This window comes from Gobio gobio (genome assembly GCF_949357685.1).
Source record: "Gobio gobio genome assembly, chromosome: 1".
Classification (NCBI taxonomy): Eukaryota; Metazoa; Chordata; class Actinopteri; order Cypriniformes; family Gobionidae; genus Gobio; species Gobio gobio.
Window position 1 is genome coordinate 75,320,176 of NC_137097.1, and position 27,997 is coordinate 75,348,172.

Sequence of the window (27,997 nt, forward strand, 5' to 3'; positions counted from 1 at the left end):
TCATAACGTAATGCCGCTTTGACTGCCGGGTAGAAATCCTCTGCGCAGCTCGTGAACTTGCAGGCTCAGCTGAAATACCGCATCGAGGGCGCATAGCATAGCAGGCACACAAGCACCCTTTTTTAAGCTTAAATGACAAATAGGACACCCTACGGTCTTGTGTAAGTGCACATGAAGTGTGCCATTTGGTACAGGGCCAGTGTTGATGGACATTGCCGTAGTAGCAAAGACCCCGCCCTCAGAGAGAGGTACCCAGTCCGCCATGTTTATCTCCTCACCAGAGCATTCAAGTAAGAAATGTGTTCTTAATAAAGCTACTAAAGTTCATTCAGTCAAGAGCAGTGAGTGAATTTCTGTTTATTTTCTGTTGTTTGATTCATATTAACAGCAGATATAGCAGTAGGAGTACTGTATATTACACTGCTTTCACTTTAGTTACATTACACAGATCTAATATACACACAGGATTTCTGTACTTGCAGTAAGTGCACAGACATAACCAACTGTGTTTATGTGAACTTTGTGTGTTTCTGACATAACCGTGTGTGCATTTGACAGTTTAATCGCAGTAACACATGAGAGAGAACTAGTCTAGTTTAATAGCCTAGACACAGACGCGCCGACATCCAGCTCTCTGTGCGCATGCGTCGGGTGTGTGTGCTCAGTTGAGAGCATAGACTTTAAGGTTGAGAGTGATATGGCTTTAAAACACATGCAGATGATAATATTTCATGAAGATAAAGAAGTGCAATCACGTGAGCATGTCTGCTATAGAGATGATCATCAAAACAAACTGTTTTCATTCGCGTGTTCACGAGCTGTGAAGGCTTCACCCTCTGAGGTGGGGAGCAGCAACTCATTTGCATTTAAAGGAGACACAGAAAACAGCTCATTTTTCTCAAACCCAAAAAGACATTGAACCATAACAAAAAAACTTTTTCTTGGAAGTGCATGTGTATCTAATATATTGTGTTCTGCTAATAAATGGCTTAAAATAAGTTATTGTGCTCTGTTAGTTTATATATGTTTAAAGGAACTGTATGTAAGATTGTGGCCAAAACTGGTACTGCAATCACTTTCAAATTACTGTAGAGCGGTGTATTCCCTCTCCCCCTCCTTAGACATTTTTTATCCAAAAAGTTTGTAGCTGCAACTGTGGTAACTAGAGCAGAGCTGGCAACCCGGATGCCGAAACACTACTGACTTTGTGATTGGTAGATAGGTGGAGGGTGGCGCTTCAGGCCAAAACACAACATGTCAACATCAACATCAGTTGAGGGCTGCAACTCCACTTTTAAAATGACAATATCCTGGCCGGACAACTGTTGTCAGTGATATAAGTATTTGAAATTAACATGATTTCTTAATGTCTAGTGACATATCAGGGCCATTTTATGATTAAATGAAATACAATTCTTACATACAGTTCCTTTAAATGTATTTATCCAAACTCTCAATGGCATCCTGATTTGTAAGCTTTCTCCATTCATCTGGAATTGTACTCTATCCCTCAAATGTTTAAAAAAAAATATATATATATAGTGTTTTTCCAGATCTTTCTGAAATCTGCACACAAACCACTTCCAGTACAGTAGTTCAGAGCGGTCAGGAGTGATGCTTCAGTCTTCATAGTCCCCTCCTGATTTTCTGTATCTCTTTGTATGGAAACTCTCAATTCTCTGATATAAAATATTCTATCACTTGCCACTAAATTTGTGCAGATACGTGTAGAGAGATCATTTGTTAGAAAGTATCTCCATCCATTAATATCCAGTCATCATGTGGACAAAACTGTGATCTCCATGATGGTCTTCTATGGTGTTGGTGCAGGTGGCTCCACAGAACGGACATTGAACCCAACAGCCCTGACAGAAGTGATCAATTAGAAGCTCATCTGGCCTGAACTTGAGGTCCAGTTTTTCATCAAATATCTTTGTGTTGAATCTACTGCAGATCTCAGACATTATAGCAGGAAGTTCTTGTCTTATCACATCTTCTAGGAGGTTGAAATCCTCAACATCATCATGTTTCACTCCTCTGAGGTCTTTTACAGAGAATATCAGCTCATCTGAGAGCCGCTGTGTGAAACTCTTCAACCACAACCCAACATCTCCTCTGTTCACTTGAACATGTTCAGTAGATTCATGAGCTGCTTTCATGATCTTCTGCTGCAGGCGTTTCATGTTCTCCTTCATCTTGGGTAAAACACTGACACTGAACTTATCAGTGATGTACCGACTGACTTCATCTCTGATGAAACTCTTGAAGTGATCTCTGGGATTATCAATGTGGTTCGTGTATTTCAGGATGTGTTTCTCCAGTTTTGATCTGTTTCCATTCATTGATTCGCAGTTTGCTCTCATTTCATCTGTCAGATCTCTGGCCGTCTTCTTGTAGACGCTCTGCTCAATGTACTCTTTCAGTTTATGAAAGATGATCTCACCAAAAATGGCAGCTGATGCGGCTCCATGACAGTATTTCTGGAAAATACTATAGTACTCTTCTCTCTTCTTCTTAACATATATTACAGGACTATTGGCTTCCCTGAACAGTCTGTGTTGGTCAACGATCGTCTTGTTTGCTCTCTTACAGATGGAATAAACCAAATCCATGAAGAATTCATTCTTGAACACATATTTCACTGATCCTTCCTCATGTTGCATTAATCTTGCCTTGATGTAACCTATGAGTTGTTGAATGCAGCTGATGTTGTAGCCCATCTTTGAAATTTTAGATGACATGATTATTTTGTCTGTATGCTGAGCAACATCTGTGACTAAGGATCTTATTTGGGCTTCATTCTCTTTAGATCGAGCATAACCAAGCATCTTCTTAGTTGTTCTGTAGGCATTTGTGAAATCTCCTGTAAATCCAATGGACTTCTTTATCCATACGTAATCTGAATAATTCGGCACAGTAAAGATATCCCTCCTCTCCCCCCAGTGGTCTACAGAAACGCTTCCATGGATGTCACTGAGGATTTCTCTCACATCTTTCATTATGTCGATGTCTTTGATTAGAGGAGTGGCTGATATCATCATCCTCACGCTGTTTTCCCAAAACAAATCAAACTCTTTCTTCAGTGTTTTTTCATTATTTGCTTTGTGTTTGAGTTTTAAGGCAAGTTCTTTGCTCTTTTCCAAGAGAGTGTTTTCATGATTTGTCCTCTGAGCATCAATTGCTTTCTTCAGGTCTCGCTGCTGAAGAATCTCATTTAATTTCCTCTTTGTTTCTCTCACAATGTTTTCCTGAACATCTTTGATTTTGAGTTCAAATGATGTTTTCCACTGAATCAGTGTATCTTTATCTTTGTCTTTCTCAAAGAATTCAGACATTGATTTCTCCACTTCTTGACTTGTCTTCTTCAGTTATCTTTGAAGATCAGTTTCCTTAACCTCATGAATTGCTTCATTTTCTATTTTGTTGTGTAGTTTGTTCTCAATTTCCACTATGGCACTGCGAAGCCTCCAGGACCACTTGCTGTATTCGGTCTCCAGTTTCTTGTAGACTGAAATCTCCAGAGAATTTCTGAAGCTGAAGACAAATCGTTCATTCAGTAAAGCCTCCCAGAGATCTTTAATACAAACTTTTATGTCTTTTAGAATCATTCCATGTGATTTTGATGCATGAGACACAATAGTTTTCTTTAGTTCTTGAATATTCTCACAGTAGTTCGGGTTTGGTGGTGCCATGGGTGGGCTGCCCTCCCACAGCTGAGCGAAATACTTCACATCATTCTGAACATCAAATTTAATGACATCACTGAAACATCCTGCATCACAGACTTCATCTTTAGCTGCGAGTTTTGTGATCTCATCCAGTGTCTGCAGCAGTCGTCTCCTTCCCTCCATGTTTTTCTCTCCAGCTGTGACGTCTGAGACGTTCTGATGCACAAACACACATCTGGGATACAGTTTGACCTTCTTCATCCTCATGAAGGCCTGAACAACAATCTGAAGAATGTCCTGCATCTCAGATGGGTTTTCTCCAAAGATGTTGATCAAGGTCAGATTTGCAAGACCAACAACAAATGTGGCCAACTCATTGTCATGATGTCTGGTTGATCTTCCAGACAGTTCCAGAGCACGAAGCCCCTCCGTATCAACAACCAGAATATAGTCAAAGTTCTTCTGTGTTTTCATCTCCTCTGACACTTTGACCAGCTGCATGAAAGCTCGTCTGGTTGTCCAGCCAGCACTGACGGCAAACTGGAGTCCAAACATGGCGTTCAGCATGGTGGATTTCCCAGAGCTCTGAATCCCTAAAACTGACAGCACAAAGACTCTCTGGTCTCCCAGTTTCTGGATGAGTTGATCTAGAACAGCAGAGATCCAGATCACGGGAACATGAGCAACATCTCCATCCATCAGCTCCAATGGAAACCCAAAGATCATCATCTCAGCTGCAAGACTCGGGAGAGAAGAGAAGTCATGCAGGTCTTTCTTGTTCTTCTTCACAGATGAACATGATTCATAGATCTGACCGATCTCCCTCAAGATGTCTTCCAGACCAAAGGATGCAGCTTGAAGATCCTCAGATATTCTCTCAAAGCCAGTTTGTTCAGCTTTGAATTGTTCAGATTTATCATGATTCTCTTTCAGTTTTACAACTGTGGACCACTTTTCATTATACTTTTGGAGTAGATCAGAAAGATCAGTTGAGATATATTCATCAAGAAGGATTCCAAGATATTTCAGAAAAAACATCTTCTCATGTTCATTGTCTGAGTTCATTTCTTTAATAAAGAGCTTAATAAACTCACTGATGTCACATTCATGCTGCTGTTCTCGTATTTTCTTCATCTCGGTTTGTTTTCTACTGATGTCCATTTCTAGTTCATCTCCTTGAGGTTGATGTAGTTCTTTGTTCTTCTGACTCCACTGATGCCACAGTTTCCCCTGATGGGGCAGAAATGATTCTTTGATTTCTGTCAGATGTTTCTTCTCCAGTAAACTCATCATCTGCTGTGCGGCTTCTCTTCCTCTCCTGCAGTCTTCATCATCTTCCTCATCTACTCTAATCTCTGAGTGTTTGGACACATCTTCAAGTCTGAAAGTGGAAGATGATTCTGAGAGACAATCATGTATAGCTCTTCTGAGTTCTTCAGATACATCTGACTGATTTCTGTCCTTCAGACCAATCTTGAATTTCCCTTTCATCAGCTCAGTTACAGCAGAATCATCCTCAGTAAAAAGACAAATGAGTGGCTTTCTGTCCTTGTAGAGGTTTTGGATTATTCCTGCACTTTTGTCATTCCTGTCCAGTCGTGGTAGAAGAACAACATTGACTGAGGCCATTTCTGTGAGGATCTCCAGCTGTTTCTCATGGTCTCCTGCATCTCCGTGTAGATTACAGAACGCAACACAGTCAGTGAATTTATCCATGTTTTTCCCAGAGGGGCAGTACCAGGCGATCTCCACCACTCCATCCATCAGGACTCTGGTTCTGCTGCTGCCTGGGCAGTTCCTGTGGAAGAACGTGTTGTGTTTCTCATTGATCAGACTGTTCATCAGCTGAGACTTGGATGAAGACACAGATCCAAACCTGAAGAAAAACACCATTGGAGTTTGTGCCTTGTAGATCGGATGGGTTTGACTAACGATTTCATTGTTGGTGTTTCTGATCCTCCAACTCTTGTTGATTTGTCTGAATGTCCAGAGAGGAAACTCAATCTGTTGTGTGAATGGATCAGGAACAAGCAGAGGCAGAGCGTACTGACACTGGGACAGTTTAGTGACCATCAGCTGCTTCAGGAAACCATCAGCACAATGAAACACAGCCATCTGAACATCCATTGGGTGGATTCGATCAGATTGACTTGCTCTTTCTTTAGAGGAAAATATTATTTCAAATATATCACCACTATCTTCAGATAGGTCAGAGTCAGAGATGAAATTAACCTTAATGTATCTTGCTCTGTAGTTCATCATCAGTAGTTTTTGTATGAAACTCAAAACCAGCTCTTTTTCATCACAGGATTCATGGGACTGTAATGAATGTTCAGTTATCTGATGAATGTCTCCAGCTCTTAGTTTATCATTCCTGTGAAGATGAAGTCTGTGAAATAGATTCTCTATGTTTTCTCTTTCAGTCTTTTGCTGCTGTATGAGTTGTCCAATGTCCTTTTCTCTCTGTTTAAAAGACACAATAATAATAGATTTATTTTATTCAGTTCCATTCTCATGGAATCGCATTCAGTATTGATTTGATTGTGTCATTGCTTTTTATCTTAAACTTAGCCATATTATCAGATGATTTCATTTCTGTCTGCATTAGTTTTTTTGAAATTAAACAATTATATTTTTTACACTGACTGAAGAGGTTCTCAACATCCCTGGTTACAATTTCAGGAACTCACAACATGACAATAGTGAAAACAATAGCAACATTTCATATAGCTTTAAGATGATAACTTTTGACCAGGACATCACATAAACAAAATTATGTCTACACGCTAAAAAAAAGAGGTTCTATATAGCACCATATCTTAACATGTTCTGTATATGTTAGCGGTGCTAAATAGCACCTTAGTCAAAGAACCGGTGAAGAACCTCTGAAGAATCGCTGAAGAACCAATGAAGCACCAAAAGCACTTTTTTTAGAGTGATATAATCTATTTATTCAAATAATCTGCATTTTGGCACCATTTCAGGTTCACTGAGCAGTTTGGGAACAGAGACACCTACTGGTCATAAAATCACTTAAACAATTATACCTTTGCTTAACCTTTAAATAATCTTACCATACAAAATTGTTCCTAACCTTGCAAAAGGTGAGTCAGATTATATATAATTTCTTATTTTCTAACAACATGCCAATGAATTTGACTATAACACCCCCCCCCCCCCCCCCCCCCCCCAAAGAAATGTAAGACTCCACAGAACTTCTTCAGTATGTGTGATATCTAAATGGCATCCAAGTCTTATAAACAAGTTCTCTAAAGAATTTCTGTGAATGTTCACCTTTATAGAATCATTTGATTTGAAATCTTCAGTCCATTGCTTTCCTGTGCCACACTTCTCTGTGTTTTCAGGTGAATCTGAAAGAGAAAACAGCACTACTTGGTTAAAATGTAACCAATGAAGATTTTAGGGTTCAACTAAGAAACACTAGCGTAGCTACGATTGACAGCTTGCCCATCCTGTTAGATCAAGGGAAATACATTTTTTTTAATAATACTATTTTCTAACGTTTAACAATTCTTCAATAAGTATTTTAAATGTGATTTATTTTGTCATGCATTAGAACTCTATTCTAATGTTAATACAAATTTACCACTTTTTAATGTTGCCATTCCTTTTCACAACACTTAAAAGACGTTTAGGGACTGAAGACACCAAGTGATGAAGTGTTTCAGGTGTAATTTTGTCCCATTCTTCCTGCAAACAAGTCTTAAGGTGGGCAACAGTACAGGGTCTTCGTTGTCACATTTTGCGCTTCAAAATGCGCCACACATTCTCTATTGGAGACAGGTCGGGACTGCAGGCAGGCCAGTCAAGTACCCGTACCCTCTTCCTCCGCAGCCAGGACTTTGTATGTGTGCATAATGTGGTTTTGCATTGTCTTGTTGAAATATGCATGGACGTCCCTGGAAAAGATGTCTTCTTGAAGGCAGCATATTATGCTCCAAAATCTCTATGTACTTTTCAGCATTAATGGTGCCTTCACAGAAGTGCAAGTTACCTTTGCCAAGGGCACTGACACAACCCCATACCATGATAGACCCTGGCTTTTGGACTTGTTGCTGGTAACAGTCTGGATGATCCTTTTCTTCTTTGGTCCGGAGCACACGGCGTCCATTCCTCCCAAAAAATACCTGAAATACTGATTCATCTGACCACAGTACACGTTTCCACTGTGTGATGGTCCATCCCAGATGCCTCAGAGCCCAGAGAAGTCGACGGCGATTCTGGACACTGTTAACATAGGGCTTCCTTTTGGCACAGTACAGTTTTAACTGGCATTTGTGGATGTAACTACGTATTGTGGTACTTGACAAAGGTTTGCCAAAGTAGTCCTGAGCCCATGTGGTGATATCGCTTCTAGATGAATGACGATTCTTGATGCAGTGCCGCCTGAGGGATCGGAGATCACGGTTGTTCAGCTTAGGCTTGCGCCCTTGTCCTTTACGCACTGAAATTTCTCCAGATTCCTTGAATCTTTTAATTATGTTATGCACTGTTGAATGTGAAATATCCAAATCTCTTCCTATCTTTCTTTGAGGAACATTGTTTTTAAACATTTCAATAATTTTCTCACGTATTTGTTGGCAAACTGGCGATCCTCGGCCCATCTTTGCTCCTAAAGGATTAGACCTTTCTTGGATGCTGCTTTTGTACCAAATCATAATTACAATCACATGTTGACATCACCTGTTTCAAATCACATCATTATTTAACCATTTTACCTCATTACTAGCCCTAAATTGCTCCTGTCCCAACTTTTGTTGAAATGTGTTGCAGGTCTGAATGACAGGAAAGGATGCATATTTACAAATGACATGAAGTTGACCAGACAAAACATGAAATATTTTGTGTTCATTTTGTCTGCAATGAAATACAAGTCAAAGTAAATTTAGAAATCACTTCTTTTTTTTATTATTTGCGTTTTCCATACTGTCTCAACCTTTTTCTGATTTGGGGTTGTAGATAAATTGCTTAAAAATGAATAAATAAATTAATATTTTTTACCTGGTATTAGTTTGGTTCGTGGGGGTTCATCTGCCAGCGGAAGATCATCTGTAATTAGAGATTCATCTGTCTGCAGAGGTTTTGCTGTCTGTGGAGGTTCATCTGTCTGCAAAAATGATGATGGTGTGAGTAACAAATTACATATTAAAACTTAAATATTAATACAATTATAATTTCCAATTTCTCAAAAATGAAAAATCGGTGTGGAATAAAAAGTACAACTCCCAAAGTGCATCAACACTGATCAACACTTCCGTTTTGTACTGCGATCGACTGCTTTCCATGCCTTCAGTCAAAGACTTGCTACAGTCAGCAGTAAGTGCAACAAACGTGTGCGACGGACTATACTTCAAAGATTATTTACAAGGTGCAGCATGACGCACTTACCGCACTGACAGTCTTATGCTTATGTTTCTTTGCAGCCAAATTAAGTGGAAATACTACATTTGGATTATCATAAACAAAATTGATAAATGAACAGGGGGGTCTTGGGGCAAAAATGCCATTTATTTTAAAAGCCCCTGTATGAGTTCTTGATTTTAATCTAGATGATATATAGTTAAAGCTGCAGTCCGTAACTTTTCTTGTGTTCAAGATTTACTAAATGTATAGACGGTTTCATCGGACACGTGCATTGCCACGGTTACGCGCCTGGCCCGAAGTTAACTTCCGATCTGTGTTTGTTTATCGGTCTGGCTAGTGGATAGTATGGCGCACTACGTCCTTCGGATGAGACGTTAAAACAAGGTCCTGACTCTCTGTGGTCATTAAAAATCCCAGGATGTCCTTCGATAAAGAGTAGTGGTGTAACCCCGGCATCCTGGCCAAATTTGCCCATCTGTCCATCATGGTTTCCTAATCATCCCCATATATACGATTGGTATCATTACATGTCTCCTCTCCACCAATCAGCTGGTGTGTGGTGGGCGTTCTGGCGCAATATGGCTGCCGTCGCATCATCCAGGTGGTGCTGCACATTGGTGGTGGTTGAGGAGATTCCCCCCTTCTATGTAAAGTGCTTTGAGTCCATAGAAAAAGCGCTATATAAATGTTAAAAAATTATTATTATTATTATTACTATTCAGTAGAAACACATTTTTGACGTACTATTCTTGGGTAACATGATATAAATATTAACGATCAAGCAGAAAGCATGTAACACCAGTGCAAAAACAGTGTGTGCGATCAGGATGAATGAAATCTTTAAGTACCTTGCAGATATATAAATTAATTCTATAAATAAAAAAAGAACTAGTTTGTCCACTCTTATTAAGATTAGATTAGATTAGATTCAACTTTATTGTCATTACACAAGTACAAGTACAAGGCAACGAAATGCAGTTTAGGTCTAACCAGAAGTGCAATAGCAGCAAGTGCAGGATATACAACGTTTGCATAAGTGCAGGACATGGATATGTACTGAATATATATAAATATATATATAAATAGAGAGATGGTTATAACTATAAACAGAATTTACAGGTGAATATGTACAGTGAATAAATATACGGATGGCTATTACTATAAACAGAATTTACAGGTGAATATGAACTATGAATTTAATATAATATACAGATGGCTATTACTACAAACAGAATTTTACAGATAGAGGTATACAATGATATGTTAGGCTAAGATGAGGAATATAGCAATGGATTAAGGTAGTGCAATAAATTATGGACAGAAGCTGTCCGAAAAAAGTGTAAAAGTGCAGTGGAAAGTGGTTGCATATTACAGTTAGAAGTACGGTGCAAAATGCAAATGTAAACAGTAGGTACTGTAAATAACAGTCGGCAGTGCAAATGAGCATAATCCAGTTAAGGTATGGTAGTGCAAAATGCATAAGTAAACAGTTGTTACTGTAATAAACAGTCGGTAGTGCAAGTAACAAAGTGAAGGCAGATGTGAGGTAGGAGAGTTATCAGTATATGAGGGGAGTGGATCAACGGGGGTTTGAGTTCAGTAAAGAGACAGCTCTAGGGAAAAAACTGTTCTTTAGTCTGCTGGTCCTGGTCCGGAGGCACCTGAAACGCCTGCCGGAGGGCAGGAGAGAAAACAGTCTGTGGGCTGGGTGAGAGGAGTCCTTGAGGATGCTGCGAGCTTGATGCAGACAGCGTTTCCTCTGGATGTGCTCGATGGCAGGTAGTGGAGTCCCTGTGATGCGCTGGGCAGTTTTCACCACCCGCTGCAGTGCCTTGCGCTCCGCAACAGAGCAGCTCCCATTCCATACTGCGACACAGTTGGTCAGGATGCTTTCTATTGTGCAGCGATAGAAGTTCACCAGGATAGCCGAGGAGAGCTGATTCTTCCTCAGTGTCCTCAGGAAGAAGAGGCGCTGGTGAGCCTTCTTGACCAGGCTGGAGGTGTTGGTCGTCCACGACATGTCCGCCGAGATGTGGATCCCCAGGAACTTGAAACTGGAGACACGTTCAACAGCCGTTCCATTGATGTGGATGGTGTCGTGTGTGCCTCTTGACTCCTTCCTGAAGTCCACCATGAGCTCCTTCGTTTTGGTGGTGTTGAGGAGCAGGTTATTTTCAGTGCTCCATGTGGCCAGGTGCTGGATCTCCTCCCTATAGGCAGTCTCATCGTTGTTGCTGATGAGCCCAATCACCGTAGTGTCGTCCGCAAACTTGACGATGGAATTAGATCCATACACAGGCTTGCAGTCGGAGGTGAAGAGGGAGTAGAGAAACGGGCTTAGCACACAGCCCTGTGGTACACCAGTGTTAAGAGTGATGGATGTGGAGCAGGTGAGTCCTGATCGAACATTCTGGGGTCTGTCAGTTAGGAAGTCCAAAATCCAGTTGCACATTGAAGTGATGATGCCCAGGTCTCCAAGTTTGGCTATTAACTTGGTTGGGATGACAGTGTTGAATGCAGAGCTGAAGTCAACAAACAGCATCCTCTGTGCTCCTATTGCTGCAGTAGGCAAACTGGTGTGAGTCCAATGTGGATGGTAGAGAGTCTTTTAGGTGTTCCAGGACCAGCCGCTCAAAGCACTTCATAACGATGGGTGTGAGTGCTACAGGGCGGTAGTCATTAGGGCACCTCAGGCTAGAGTGTTTAGGCACTGGCACAATGGAAGTGCGTTTAAAGCATGAAGGTACAGCTGCTTGGGCAAGAGACAGGTTAAAAATGTCTGTAAAAACCCCAGCGAGCTGCTCCGCACATGCCCTGAGAACACGACCAGGGATGTTGTCTGGTCCAGCAGTCCATAATGATAAGAGCATATCATTATGCGCTACAATCTGGTACAGTGGTGCCCTCGTGGAGGGATGCATCCATTGTTGTAATTCACAAAGAGGGCAAAGACCCTGCTGAGTGATATCAGCATATTTCAATTTAAATAGTGATTTCTGAATATTATTATAATTATAAATCCAGACCAAAACAGATTTATCCCAGAGAGATATTATAGAGATAGCCTTCCCAGAGTGTTAAATATTATGAGCTTTACCAAATCTACAGTTGAAAAGGCATTGTTCTTATCACTTGGCACATATAAGGCATTTGATGGGGTACCTCGTCAGTATCTGATCCAAACACTTAAATGGTTTAAATTTGGCCCCAATTTCATAAAGTGGGTGAGTGAATGCAGACAAGGGTGTCCATTGTCGCCCTTGCTATTTGATATCAACATAGAAACCCCTTGCTCAAGTTCGGGACAACAGTGCATAAGGGAATTGTAATTGGAGGAGAGGAACATAAGTTGTCCTTTTATGCCGATGAACCAGAGACAACAATTCCATATTTAGAAAAGCTCATTCTCAAGTATAGGTACTACTCTGGATAAAACTGTGGCCATAAATGTTAATGGTCAAATTTCAAAACAAATCCAAATTAACAGCAAGTCCAAATGGCCCAAGAATGGGTTTAAATACCTGGGCATCTTTATTCCCTCCACTTTGGACCAATAATAGAACACAAACTATTGTAAAACTCCATCCATTAGCCCAAAAACCGAAAACTAATGACGTGGTCAAAAGGAATTCTGCGTGTAAGCCTTTTCAGCCTTTCGGTGAAGTTCTTTTAATTTATTGATATCTCATTTTAAATCTGACTCCATTAATAATTTTATCTGACTCCAATTCTAAGTGACTCCATAAAGTGTGCTACATTTAGAGTTTATCAGCTGATTTTATGATTAGTTGCGATTTAATTTAGATCGTTGATTTTCTTTATATCTTCCTAGTTTTTATATTCGTTCATCGAGAGACCCTAAATCGCTTAGAGACATGACGCGTCCGGATATCGCGCGCTCACGGGCACAAAACGGTTACTTCTGTGATTAGTCAGAGGATGTAGGGTGAATATTTTACCTTTAAGTGGTTGCACATGCTCACTCAACAAAAAGTGTAATTTTAGTAATATCTACGGACTACAACTTGCTAACCCAGCGATAGTCAGAAATCGGAATATCGCGCACGCTGCGCTCCATGCTTCAGTCGTGGCGTCATCGGTGTGATCTATCATAACCCTAGATTTTGCGGTAATAAAGGACTCTACATCGATCCATACTAGAATAACGATTTCGGAACCATACAAGAGAAATCAAGGTTAACATTTATTTTGGCCAGACAGGAAAAGTAAATATCGTAAACAAGAATCCATGGTACGCAACTGATCAGCGTAAAAACATAAAACACAATTGCAAAGCAATATGAAAATAATTTAAAAGAGTCATCATGTCTGGCACATCTACATGCAGTTTGCACGGGGGGTCTGATTGCAGAATATTCCCCCAGAGAGTTAGAACATCCAGCCTTAAATACTCCAACTAGAACAAAAGGTTTGTAAATATTTGCATCACCCCCACCTGGTTTTGGGGGAGTGGATCAGATATCTTTGAAGAGACTACTCAAAGGAGAACTGAATTCTCATTAGTTTTCCAATCTTTCTAATACTACCAGTGACTGCAGTGAAACTGAGACCATTTTACCATTCGCACTGAGACCTTTAAAAAGACATCAAACATGAAAAGGATAAAACAATAAATTTACAAATAACATCATCACTGATATATCTGCATTTGGTGACTTGAAACCAGGACAAGGAGAGGGGAAAATGGGGAGGGGGGAGGAATGTTTGTCAGGGTGTTGTCACAGTTTCTGTGAGATCTTTTCCTCAAGATTAGTGACTTTTATTGTTCAATTACTGAGGTGTGTAGCTCAGCTTTTGTCTTAGCACCAAAACCGACTCTTACACTATAAAAAACTGATTCAAAATATTAGTGAAGATTTAAATCGCTGGTCAGCTCTCCCTCTCTCTCTCTGATTGTCTGTGTTGAATCTATTCTTATGAATGTCCTGTCGCCTAGATGGGCAGAATTTATAGAAGTGCCAAAATCTAAAAAGAATCTAAAACCTTTGATTTGCTAAATAAAATAATTTCTACATTTATTTTGCAAGGAGAACGACCAAGAATAAGGCTTAAAATAATACAATAGCCTAAAACAAATTGCAGGCTAGGACTCCCAAATTTTAGGTTTTACTTTTGGACAGCTGACAGGCCCCTGATTTCATGGATGAGAGAAGACACAAAAACTTGGTGGGTCAATACAAAAGATAATTTCTAAAGGATATCTGTTATTCAAAGAATTCAAATAACACATTACAGTTAAAGGAGAAATGTGAGGCCGAAATTAATGGAACAGTTCCTCTCAAAACCTTTTGAAGGTAGAGCTAAAATATATTTACTACATATTACTCACTGCAGCTATCAAGTGTATCACTTGGAGATGGTTAAAACCCAACCCTCCATCATACAACACCTGGATTTAAAAAATATGGGAACTGAACGAAATGGAACAAATCACATACGCATTATGATTTCAGAAAACTATTTTCTTACAGAGATGGGCTCCTGTAATGCCTTTAATACTCACCACTTTGCCTCCGAAGGCCTTTAATAACCCCCTGAAGCTGTGTGGAGCAGTTATATGATGGATAGATGCACTTTTATGGACTTTGTTGCATAAATGAAGCAACAATCACTGCCATTATAAAGCTTGGAAGAGCCAGGACATTTTTAATATAACTCTGATTGTATTTGTCTAAAAGAAGAATGTCATATACACCTTTTCATTTTTGGGTGAACTAACCCTTTAACAAGGACTCTGGAAAGGGCACTTGTTATTAGAAGTGTGTTCATATATCACTTGCCTAGCTTTCTATTTTAAATGTTCCACAAACTACAACTTAAAGACATAACAGTGAGTGCAGTTATTCAGGCAAAATCTGAATTCTTACCATCACTGCTGCTTGCGTCTGTGATTGTCCTTCCTGTTGTGATCCATTAATTCCTGATCCTTTCATAAGTCCTCCCGGTAATCTTCCGATCAACACCAAGCCTGTAGATATTGCTGCTGCTGTAGCTGCTACTACTGTAATTCCTGACCCTATTCCTGCTAAGCCTATTCCTAACCCTAACCATATTCCTGCTAACCCTATTCCTAACCCTAACCCTATTCCTGCTAACCCTATTCCTCCTAACCATATTCCTGCTAACCCTGTTCTTGCTAACCCTGTTCTTGCTAACCCTATTCCTGCTAACCCTATTGCTACTAGCCCTATTCCTGCTAACCCTGTTCTTGCTAACCCTGTTCCTGCTGACCTTGGTCCTTCTGTGGATGACCCTGTTCCTTCGGTTTTAGTTCCTTCTGACCCAGTCCCTTCTGTTGTAGTTCCTTCTGAACCTGTTCCTTCTGTTGTAGATCCTTCTGACCCTGTTCCTTCTAACCCTGTTCCTGTTGACCATGTTTTTACTTTATATACAGCTTCTGCTGCTAATCCCAGTCCTCTAATTACTGTATCTATTGCCCACAGTATTGTATTTATTACCCATTGTAATTTTGTTCTTGCTATTGCTACAATTGCAGCAGCTATTGCTTTAACTACGGCTGATCCTCTTTGTGATTGTGCTCCTACTAATGATTGCAATATTGCTGCTGCTGTTCCTGCTACACCTCTAGCTATTGCTGCTATTGCTGCTGTTCCCACTTCTGCTGCTACTGCTCTCTCTTCTGCCTCCAATAATGATATTAAAGCACATATGGCTGCAACTGCCAGTGCTATTATTACTGTTGATTTGAGTGCTGTTTGTTTCCATGTTTTTGCAGGCAGCGGTGATTGTAGATCTGCCACAGCTACTTCTGCTCCTGCAACAGTTAAAGGAATAAGAACTTGTTTCATATTTTCATCTTAGAATATGCTCACATTTTAATGTATAAGATGTTGATGTTATCCAAATTTAAATTGCTGTTCTTACTCATCAATATAAAATTTTCGTTATATGATGACTCTGGTCTTCTCATATTCACATCAGTACTCAGCTCCTTGTCAGGTTCAAAGCTCTTCCTGCCATTCGTTTTCCCCAGACCATTTATCCTACATGAAAGAGACAATTTTTCAATATATGACATCAAATTATTTATTAGTTTATCCCATTTACTTCTATTTTTCTTATCAGCATAACAGGCTGAATATTTTAACATGGTTTATTTTGTAACATTTTCAGCATACAGTAAGACAAGTCAAGGTACCTTAATTTATATAGTGCTTTATGCAATACAGATTGTTTCAAAAGGTGCTTTACAGTGCACTCAAATCCAGTGGTGGGCTGTCAAAATCAAAAATATATATTTTTTCATGATTAAATTAATGTGTACCTGAACGTGTCTAAATTCAATTACTGTCTATTTCAGTACGTTGCAATTATATTTCCAGAAAGAATGTGGTTATTTTTTGTGAGCTGTATTTTCCATATGTCATCATCTAAATGCATCACATCTCCGTGGACCAGCACTAGTAGGATAGCTAGCCTTCCGTTGAAGCTGCCATTTTCCATTTGATCATAACTTTGACTGACGTGTGTCATCAGCCAATCAGAATTTGATGTGCAGTGATAGAACGCCCCAGAGACAAGCGCTTCAATCAATCGCTTCAATCAATCGCTGTTGTGGAGACTTTATTCGTTCCGTTCCGTTGCAGTGGCGGTTCTAGCCCACGGTAACTAGGGGGGCCAGGCAAGGGCCACTTGTGCTTTTAGGGGGCACACGTTAACATTTATCTTTACTAATAGTTAAATAGGTAGTTAACCTAAAATTCTATCATCATTTAGGCTACTCACACCTATGCCGTTCCAAATATGAATTTCTTATGTTGAACACAATATTAACGTATTTATTTTATTAAAAGTTATTTGTAAAAGTTCAGTATCGCATTTGCATTCATGCTATTCTGGGTAGAAAAACAGAACTCGTGTTATATTGCTTATACTGTAGGCTATATCATGATGTAAATGTGAGGGCGTTTTCACACTGGCAGTTTAGTTAGAATAATTGATGTGAAAGTTGTCAAGCGGACCCGGGTGAGCTGAGCTCAGGGGAACTGAATTCGAGGCTGCCTGAAGGAGGAGGTCTGAGTTCGGTTGCGCAAATTGTGCTTGAGCTGTGCAATTCATGTGAATGTGAAAGCAACAAGGATTCAGGTGCACAAGAAAAGTAACCTGTAATATGATCATGCATGCTCAATTTATAAAAGCAAAACTAAGCCATTTATTTTACATGTTTTGTAGCCTACCTGCTCTCTGTTAGCGGACTCTTCGCAAAGTTAGCATAGGCATAAAAACAAACCTCTAATACTCTATAAGCAACACTGGACAATTGGAGAAAATAATATTATTTCTCACTATATGTGAACAAGACTGAAATTAAATATTTTCTGTATCTTTTCTCGGATACCTATCTATGTGGTGAAACACGTCTCTGTGATAGTCGCTCATAAACAGTTAATTCATTGCTTTGGTCATAATTTATCTTTGGCTGCATCTTCCCTAACTCGGAATATGATCATAGATTGCATATGTGGACGTGTTCAGAGAAATTAGTATTTAGTATATTAGTAAAAATATATTTTAACTACCAGTGGGCCTATGTTTAAATGAACGAAATGACTAAATGGAATTCAAAGTCGTCAAATAAAATTAATCTACAGTAGGTCTAGTACTGCTGCGTATGGGTGAAGTTACACACAACACAACGTGTATAAAGAGAGCTTATTTAATCGACAAATCAAGACCATAGCAGCCATTATAGCCCGCGTTTTACAACTATTTGAGCGCACCCAGACAGAGTGACGAATCATTCATAAACGGACCACTTGCGCACCACAGCGCAGCCTCCTCATGCGGTTTTGCTTCTCTGAATTGGTTATTGGTTATGACACAATTAAGTACTCTTTTCATCACACACTGCCACAGCAAAAACTGCACATTGCAACCAGTTTCAGAAAATTGTTTGGTGCGATATGATTCCAAATTTAGGCGGGCCAGAGAGGGGGGGCCAAGCTTGTTGACACGGGCATTTTTTTTTTTTTTATTGACCTGAGGGAGGGATTCTGGCAGACCAATCCCAGTGCTTGCGGTCCGCATAGAATCGACACGCTGTAACATTTTTGGAGAGGTGCACATCAGGGTCCGTCGTGGCTACGCGCGCAACATGCAGCCTACGGCGTAGCTACACCGTACACTTGACGCAGAAGTATAAATTGGGCTTAAGCGCTGTCAATTTAATTTGAGTCATCATTTTTTGAATATATTATGTTAATTGTCACTTTATGTGTGTCACTTTATTGTCACTTAATGCAGTGTTTGGTTCATTTGCCCACAATCTCCAGTGAGCTGCACTGAGGTAAAATCTGAGATACATTTTTAGATTTCCATTGTAACATTAGCTGTTTTTAGTTGTTTTAGTTGGATTTTATTTGTTTAATTTATGAATTGATATGTTCTCTGCATGTGCTTATGTCTTTGTTACTATCTGTCTCTGTCAGGAACAGTCACATCAAGACAACAAGACACATCCCTGTCCACATGCTGACCGCCCCAATGGCCCAACACTTGTGCTGGAGAAGTTCTGACCAGAAGCTTTGCTCTGCGGAGCAATCATAGGTACAGTATACAGTGTTCACAGTCAAGCCATCTTTATTTATATAGGGCTTTAAACATTACAGATTGATTCAAAACAGCTTCTTGATAATAAATAAGAAAATACTCCACCCAAAATTGAAAACTCTCTCAGAATGATTTTCTTATTTCAGAAGGATATAAATGATGATTTTTTTAGAAAATAAATCCATGCTGTGAGTGCAAGTCTTCGGGACCCTAAGGTTGACGCTTCAAAAACCACGCATTGTGAACACAACAGTAATCAGTATGAGCCTAGTTGATGAAGTGAAACAAGGTGTGTTAGAAAAATATACATTTTTAAAACTCTTCCGCATCACTTCTCAAGCTTCAACATGCATTTACATCACAAATCACAAAATGCTAATGTTGAGCCCATATTTGACTGCTTTGACCAAAACAATGGCTTGTGCATTCATCAACTGGGGTCATATGGATTACCGTTATGTTCACTTTATTTGGTTTTTGACCAATCTACATGCTTGGATTAAATGGAGTATTTTTCCAAAGAGTTCCAAAGAAAAATAATTTCACATGCATCTGGGATGGCATGGGTAAATTATGAGAAAATTTTCATTTTTGGCTGGAGTATCTCTTAGTTCCCTTTCGTTCAGTCACTACGACGTACGTTAGTGACTAACGAATGGGGGTTTCGCTTAGAAGCCAATCATCTTCATCGTGTTCAACAGCGCCCAATGGCAGTGCCAATGCCATGGGCATGCGGAATTTGCATGCGTAACTCCGCCCCACCTCGTGGGTATATCAGGAAGTACGCTGCCAACATCGCATTATGTTTCTGCTTTGGAGCCAAGAGGATCTCTTCACTCCTACAAGCCTGATCTGAGTCATCGACAGCTTTCGAGACGAGCAGCTTTCCAGAGGCGTTGGTGTTACGGCGCGTTCCAGTGATCTTCATACTGCCTGCCTGCTGATCTGCGCAGTGGTCCGCTAGACAGCTGGTGTGTTGGTCCCTGGGCGCTTCGGCGTTCTCTGCGAGGCTTTCCTCTCATAAAAGAGCTTACACGTGACGCGTCCTTTTCAGGATGTCTCGTCCGTGTACTTCTGGGTGTGGTCGGTTGCTTTCCTCCTCTGATGGGCACGAACACTGTCTGGTATGTTTGGGCTTTCAGCATGCTCAGACAGCGTTCGCGGATGAGTCATGTTCTCACTGCGGGAACATGACCATCGCAATGTTGCGGTCAAGACTCCATGACCTTCGTTCTGAAGTGAGAGTCCCCTCTACCACACCCCGATCTACTGAGTCCCAGAGGCCCAGTACTTCGGCTGGTGGTCAGGGTGACTTGACGGTTACGGTGTGGAACAAAGCCCCGACGCTCATGCCTCGGGCCACACCCCCGTCTTGCACATTGCAACCCGCGAGCGTTCAGATGCAGATCGCGGGGCCGGCTCCGGCCCCCCCGCGCATCTCATTTGGCGCTCCGGAGGAGGATGCGATGTCGATCACCGCATCACAAGGTGGGCTCGAGTCCTCTGGAGATGATGACTCGGCTGTGCTGCCGCCCTCGGGCGTGCCAGCATTGCCCGAGTCAGATCCAGAGCTGACAGCCATGTTGTCTCGGGCAGCCGCGAGTTTAGGGATCGAGTGGAACCCTCCACCCTGTCCCGAACGCTCAAGGCTCGATGATTGGTTTTTGGGGGCTCGCGCTGACACCCGTCAGTCCTTGCCCTCAATACCTTTCTTTCCCGAGCTGCATGAGGAACTCACGCGGTCCTGGAAGTCCCCGTTGTCTTCCCGTGACCGTTCACTGACTTCCTCCGCCTTCTCCGTCCTCGATGGGGCGGCAGCTAAAGGGTACACTGGGGTCCCTCCAGTTGAACGTTCTGTTGCGATGCAACTGTGTCCGCAGAGCGCTTCAACCTGGCGTGGTGATCCTAAGCACCCCTCCAAAGCCTGTCGATTCACATCAACCTTGGTGTCGAAATCGCACAGAGCCGCGGGGCAGGCTGCCGCTTCGCTGCATGCCATGGCGATCCTTCAGGTCTACCAGGCCAGGATCCTCAAGGACATGCACGAGGGTGGAGTTGATCCGGGGCTCTTAAATGAGCTGCGTGCCGCCACCGACCTCGCTCTCCGGGCGACGAAGGTGACCGCACGCTCCCTGGGTCAAGTGATGTCCACAAATGTGGTCCAGGAGCGTCACCTGTGGCTGAACCTGGCCGATATGCGGGACACCGAGCGAACCCGGTTCCTCGATGCCCCCATATCCCAGGCCGGCCTCTTCGGCGGGGCGGTTGAGGACTTTGCCCAACAGTTCTCAATCGCCCAGAAGCAGACTGAGGCTATTAAGCACGTACTGCCCCGGCGGCCAGCTGCTGCCTCCACCCCGCCGCCGGCGCAGTCAACTCAGTCTGCTCCACGCCGAGGACGCCCTCCTAAGGCTCCCGCCCCTCCCACCCGGTCCAAGCAGCAGCCTTCACCCGGGCCGGGTCGCGGAGGAAGCCGTAGGAAGGCGTCCAAGTCCCCTCAGGCCGCCCCGCGCCCCGCTAAACGCCAGGCCAAGCGGCGCTCCTGAGACGGACGGCTCAGGGATGGGAAATTCTTTCGAGGAGATGGTAGCAGGACCACTCCTTCCCCCGGTGGAGGGCCGGGGGAGAATCCTTTGTTCAGCTGCTGGCCCCCGGGTCAGCAGCACCCTATGTTGGTCAAAGAAAGAATTAACACTCCCATCCCTGAGCCCCCAGAGTCCGGTGATGACGGTGCGCGCCACCCACGGGTCCCGCCACTCGCATCCCACTCTGTCGCCAGCCTCCTGGCAGAGCAGACCCCAGTGGAACGCTGGTCCTTCCCTGGTCTCCTCTGTCAGGACGCAGCTGTCAACCGTGCCCCCGCACCGGGACGCCCCACAGCCTCCCATGTCCGGGCCGGTGACGCTGCATCGCTGCAAGCCCACACCGGGTACGTCTGTACACCGTATGACCCCGCTGGTGCAGTTTCTGGATGTCTGGCTTCAGCTTCCAGGGCTGTCCCGCTGGGTCGAGCGGACCGTCAGGCGCGGCTACGCGATTCAGTTCGCGCAGGTTCCTCCCTGCTTCCGGGGAGTCCGTTCCACCATGATCGGGGCCAACGCCCCCGTCATGCGAGCGGAGATTGCCACCCTACTGGCGAAGGGTGCGATCGAACCTGTCCCTCCAGCCGAGATGAATTGCGGGTTTTACAGCCCGTACTTCATTGTACCCAAAAAGACCGGTGGGCTACGGCCAATCCTGGACCTGCGCGTCTTGAACCGTTACCTTCACCGGTTTCCGTTCAAGATGTTGACAGCGAAACGCCTTTTCGAATGCGTTCGTCCACACGATTGGTTTGCAGCGATCGACCTGAAGGACGCCTACTTCCATGTCTCCATTTTGCCTCGACACAGACCGTTCCTACGGTTTGCTTTCGAGGGGCGGGCATATCAGTACGCAGTTCTACCATTCGGGCTATCTCTGTCCCCTCGCGTCTTTACGAAGATTGCCGAGGCAGCCCTTGCGCCCCTTCGGCAGCACGGGGTCCGCATCCTGAACTACCTCGACGACTGGCTCATACTGGGTCCCTCTCGAGAGCAGGTTTGCGGACACAGAGATCTGGTGCTCCATCACCTAGCCCGTCTGGGCCTTCGGGTCAACTGGGAGAAGAGCAAACTTTGCCCCGCGCAGAGGATCTCTTTTCTCGGTATGGATATCGACTCGGTCGCCATGTGCGCGCAGCTTTCGAGCGAGCGCGCGCAGTCTCTGCTGACTTCCCTTCGACAACTCGAGGGCAAGAGTGCGGTTCCACTGAAACATTTTCAGAGGCTCCTGGGGCATATGGCATCTGCAGCCGCGGTGACGCCGCTCGGATTGCTTCATATGAGACCGCTTCAGCACTGGCTACGCGATCGAGTCCCGAGATGGGCATGGCGGTCTGGCACGCTCCGGGTCCCAGTGACCCGGGCCTGCTTACAGACACTCACCCCGTGGTCGAACCTCAAGTTTCTACGGACCGGAGTGTCCTTAGAACGAGCTTCCCAGCATGTTGTTGTGACAACAGATGCATCATCCACGGGCTGGGGTGCCATGTGCAATGGACAAGCAGCCGCGGGCTCCTGGACAGGACCCCACCGCCTTCTGCATGTCAATTGCCTCGAGTTACTGGCTGTACGGTTCGCCCTGCACCGCTTCCGAGCGTTGCTGAAGGGTCAACATGTGCTAGTCAGGACAGACAACACGGCCGTAGTAGCGTACATCAACCACCAGGGCGGTCTACGCTCCCACCGTATGTCTCAACTCGCCCGCCATCTCATTTTGTGGAGTCAGAAGCGCCTGAGGTCCCTTCGTGCTGTCCACATCCCTGGAGACCTGAACTGTGCAGCCGACGAGCTGTCACGGTTTCAGCCTCTCCCCGGAGAGTGGAGACTCCACCCCCAGACGATCCAGCTGATATGGGAACGGTTCGGCGACGCACAGGTAGATCTGTTTGCCTCCCAGGACTCTTCCCATTGCTCCCTGTATTATTCCCTGACCGAAGGGCACCCTCGGCACGGATGCACTGGCGCACAGCTGGCCGTCCGGGCTACGCAAGTATGCGTTTCCCCCAGTGAGCCTTCTTGCACGGGTACTGTGCAAGATCAGGGAGGACAAGGAGCAGGTCGTCTTGGTCGCCCCGCTTTGGCACGGCCAGACCTGGTTCCCAGAACTCTTACTCCTTGCGACAGCCCCTCCCTGGCCTATCCCTCTGAGACCAGACCTCCTGACTCAGAGACGGGGCACCTTTTGGCACCCGCGTCCAGCGTTCTGGAAGCTCCACGTGTGGCTTCTGGACGGGACACGGCAGGTTTGAGTAGCCTTCCACCTGCGGTGGTCGCTACCATCACTTCCGCTAGAGCTGAGTCTACACGACGTCTCTACGCGTTGAAGTGGAACCTCTTCGTCACATGGTGCTCTTCCCGCCAAGAAGACCCCTGGAAATGCCCGATCGGGTCCGTGCTATCGTTTCTCCAGGAGGGGGTGGAGCGAAGGCTGTCTCCCTCCACCCTCAAAGTGTACGTGGCCGCAATATCTGCCTACCACGATCTCCTGGGAGACAAAAAGGTAAGTCAGCACGACCTGATCATCAGGTTCCTGAGGGGGGCGAGGAGACTGAATCCTCCTCGCTCTCCTCTCGTTCCCTCTTGGGACCTCTCAGTAGTCTTAAGTGCTCTGCAGAGGCCTCCCTTTGAGCCTTTGCGGTCGGCCGAGATTAAGTTCTTGTCTATGAAGACGGCTCTGCTGACCGCATTGGCCTCGCTTAAGAGGGTCGGGGACCTGCAAGCATTTTCGGTTGACGAAGCGTGCCTTGAGTTCGGGCCGGCTAACTCTCACGTGATCCTGAGACCCCGGCCCGGATATGTGCCCAAGGTTCCCACCACTCCGTTCCGAGACCAGGTGGTGAACCTGCAAGCGCTGCCTTTGGAGGAGGCAGACCCAGCCTTGGCATTGCTCTGTCCAGTACGCGCTCTCCGCGCCTACGTAGACATGACGCAGTGTTTCAGGACCTCAGACCAGCTCTTTGTCTGTTATGGTGGAGAGCGGAAGGGAAGCGCTCTCTCAAAGCAGAGGTTGTCTCACTGGATAGTGGACACCATTGTTTTGGCTTACCAGCAGCAAGGCCGACCATGTCCCCTTGGTGTGAGGGCACACTCCACCCGGAGTGTGGCCTCCTCTTGGGCTCTAGCGCATGGCGCCTCGCTAACAGACATCTGCAGAGCTGCAGGCTGGGCGACACCCAACACATTCGCCAGATTCTACAATCTCCGAGTGGAGCCAGTGTCCGACTTTGTACTCGCCCCTACGGGTGGCCGGTAATGGACCACGCTCAGGTGTCTTCGCTTGCTCGCCATTCCACTCCACGGACTGGATACGTGCGATATTTCCTCAGGTGAGCTCTCCGAGAGCCCTGAGCTCCTCCAGCACTGTCGACGCCGACATCAGTTCAGTCTGCCCTTTCGAGCCCAGACCCTCATGTCCGGCCAGGTGCTCCGTGTGCATGGTTCCCCTCCGGCGACCCCCACACGAGTATTCCCACCGTAAGCCTCCTCAGTGAGCAGGTGTCTTTCCCCTGGCAAGTCCCTGCCACCCCTAGGGTTAAAAATCCACCTTCGGCTGGTACCCTAGAGATCTTCCATATGCAACCCTCAGCGGGTCATATGTGTATTCTCTAAGTCCTCCCTACGGTAGGCATCTTGGCATTCCCTCACTGGGATATGCTTCCCAGTGTACCTTGGTAATCCTGTGATAAGTGGGAGTCCTAGGGCCTTAAGTGGCGGGACCTCTCACTTACGCAGGGCACTGGACGACAGCTGAGTGGCGTTGTTGAATAGGATCCCCCATTCGTTAGTCACTAACGTACGTCGTAGTGACTGAACGAAAGGGAACGTCTCGGTTACGTATGTAACCCTCGTTCCCTGAGGAGGGAACGGAGACGTACGTTTCCTTAGCCACGTCAGCTGTGCTGCCTGGAACGCGGGAGTTCAGTCTTGGCTCCTGCAGCAGTAACATAATGCGATGTTGGCAGCGTACTTCCTGATATACCCACGAGGTGGGGCGGAGTTACGCATGCAAATTCCGCATGCCCATGGCATTGGCACTGCCATTGGGCGCTGTTGAACACGATGAAGATGATTGGCTTCTAAGCGAAACCCCCATTCGTTAGTCACTAACGTACGTCTCCGTTCCCTCCTCAGGGAACGAGGGTTACATACGTAACCGAGACGTTAACTAGCTCAAGTGAACCTGCCTTTGTGAGATTATCCCTTTATTTTAAGTGAAAATGCAGTGCAGAAGGGAAAAAAGGTCTACCTCTCCTTCAGTTTCTTAACCGCACTGTTCAAAAAATATGCCCCATTAAATATATTTACAATCATTCATACCTGTAATTGTATTAGTTCCCCTGTGAACAAAAAAGAAGAAAATCCAAAACTAGTCAGAAGACAATGCCCTTGGTACCCTGTTCAGGTGTTTATGTATTGTGTCATCTTTTGTAGGAAGGCAGAGAAAAACTGACTGGTAGAGAAGTGCCCTTGATGAGGCAATCATGGCAGCCATACGGTAAGTCAGTACATGGTGAAAGGGAAATAATAATAATATTATAAAAAATATAATTATAATTATAGTTAAAATATTTCTGTCTCTTGCACATTTCCAATTGTGTCCAAAGAGGATTTGGTGATTACAGTCAATTCAAAACGGGGGGAATTCACTGCTTGAAAGGGAAAACGTTACGTCTTTTGAATATACTGTATTATTGTAATTTTTTCGAAAATTGTAAAGTATGTTTCTTGCAAACTTTTATTCAAATGTTCATATGTTGCAGAAAAATAAAGTTTTTATTCAAATGTGATGTGAATGTATTTTCTTGGATTGAAATATGTATATGGAGGGCAAAATATATTTTTAAATGCTTTTAAAAAATATAATAATATTTTTTAAAATATATTTTAAAAATGGCCAAAAAATATATTGGTAGAAAATATATTTATGTAAATATATGTTAAAATATAATTGTGCAAATATAATTTTTGGCCATTTTTTGTATATTTTGAAATATATGTGAAAATATATATTGTTTACCGTATGGGGGTGTCTGCCAGTCCTTCTCCTCCAGTCTCAGTTATGGTGTCTGCCAGTCCTTCTCCTCCAATCTCAGTCATGGTGTCTGCAGGTCCTTCTCCTCCAGTCTCAGTCATGGTGTCTGCAGGTCCTTCTCCTCCAGTCTCAGTCATGGTGTCTGCCAGTCCTTCTCCTCCAGTCTCAGTTATGGCGTCTGCCGGTCCTTCTCCTCCAGTCTCAGTCATGGTGTCTGCAGGTCCTTCTCCTCCAATCTCAGTCATGGTGTCTGCAGGTCCTTCTCCTCCAATCTCAGTCATGGTGTCTGCAGGTCCTTCTCCTCCAGTCTCAGTCATGGTGTCTGCAGGTCCTTCTCCTCCAGTCTCAGTTATGGCGTCTGCAGGTCCTTCTCCTCCAGTCTCAGTTATGGCGTCTGCCGGTCCTTTTCCTCCAGTCTCAGTTATGGCGTCTGCCGGTCCTTCTCCTCCAGTCTCAGTTATGGCGTCTGCAGGTCCTTCTCCTCCAGTCTCAGTTATGGCGTCTGCCGGTCCTTCTCCTCGAGTCTCAGTCATGGTGTCTGCCGGTCCTTTTCCTCCAGTATCAGTCATGGTGTCTGCCGGTCCTTCTCCTCCAGTCTCAGTCATGGTGTCTGCCAGTCCTTCTCCTCCAGTCTCAGTTATGGCGTCTGCCGGTCCTTCTCCTCCAGTCTCAGTCATGGTGTCCGGTCTTTCTCCTCGAGTCTCAGTCATGGTGTCCGGTCTTTCTCCTCGAGTCTCAGTCATGGTGTCTGCCAGTCCTTCTCCTCCAGTCTCAGTCATGGTGTCTGCCGGTCCTTCTCCTCCAGTCTCAGTCATGGTGTCTGCCGGTCCTTTTCCTCCAGTCTCAGTCATGGTGTCTGCCGGTCCTTCTCCTCCAGTCTCAGTCATGGTGTCTGCCAGTCCTTCTCCTCCAGTCTCAGTTATGGCGTCTGCCGGTCCTTCTCCTCCAGTCTCAGTCATGGTGTCCGGTCTTTCTCCTCGAGTCTCAGTCATGGTGTCTGCCAGTCCTTCTCCTCCAGTCTCAGTCATGGTGTCCGGTCTTTCTCCTCGAGTCTCAGTCATGGTGTCTGCCAGTCCTTCTCCTCGAGTCTCAGTCATGGTGTCTGCCAGTCCTTCTCCTCGAGTCTCAGTCATGGTGTCTGCCAGTCCTTCTCCTCCAGTCTCAGTCATGGTGTCTGCCAGTCTTTCTCCTCGAGTCTCAGTCATGGTGTCCGGTCTTTCTCCTTCAGTCTCAGATATGGTGTCCATGGTGTCAGACTCTGTGTTTCGTGGAAACTGTTCACGAATATCATCTGTAACTGGTTCATAATGAACGGGCTTACCATTGTTGTCAAGATCAACCACAACAAAATCATATCTTTCTACTACATTTAGAACACCATTTGTTAATTTGAGATCATAAATAACCATTTCGATCTCGCTTCTGTATAAAGTTCTGTTATTAGAAGCTTTAATTTCAATGCTTTGTTCAGCTTTGAACTTTTCACAGAAATTTTCTCTTTTCATGAAGGATTGTATCTTTGGTGGTTTAAATTTTTTTGGTTTCTTTCTTAGAGACCAAAGATTCTTTCTTATATCCATTCCATAATCCCACACTTTCTGCCAATAGTTGTTATCAGAAAGAGGTGCAGGGCTGTCCAATAAATGCTTCTTATCAAAAATGTCAAATTTTGAAGCATTTTGGAGAGAATGTTGGAAAATGTAGTTTTTTCCCTCCTAAAAAGAAAAGGTAAGATTTAA

At 44.2% G+C, this 27,997-nt stretch overlaps 1 pseudogene across 1 annotated transcript in view; it reads right to left on the reverse strand.

Annotated features, from left to right (window-relative positions):
- Positions 1-1,294: 1,294 nt before the first annotated feature.
- LOC307124513 (interferon-induced very large GTPase 1-like) overlaps positions 1,295-27,997 on the reverse strand; it is a 60,605-nt pseudogene continuing 33,902 nt past the window's right edge. Inside the window, exons 5-10 of the transcript XR_013818696.1 lie at positions 26,244-27,973; positions 15,960-16,078; positions 14,942-15,849; positions 8,691-8,796; positions 6,963-7,039; positions 1,295-6,131 (exon numbers count right to left, since the gene is read on the reverse strand). The product of XR_013818696.1 is annotated as an interferon-induced very large GTPase 1-like (transcript). The remainder of the gene's footprint in view (positions 6,132-6,962; positions 7,040-8,690; positions 8,797-14,941; positions 15,850-15,959; positions 16,079-26,243; positions 27,974-27,997) is intronic.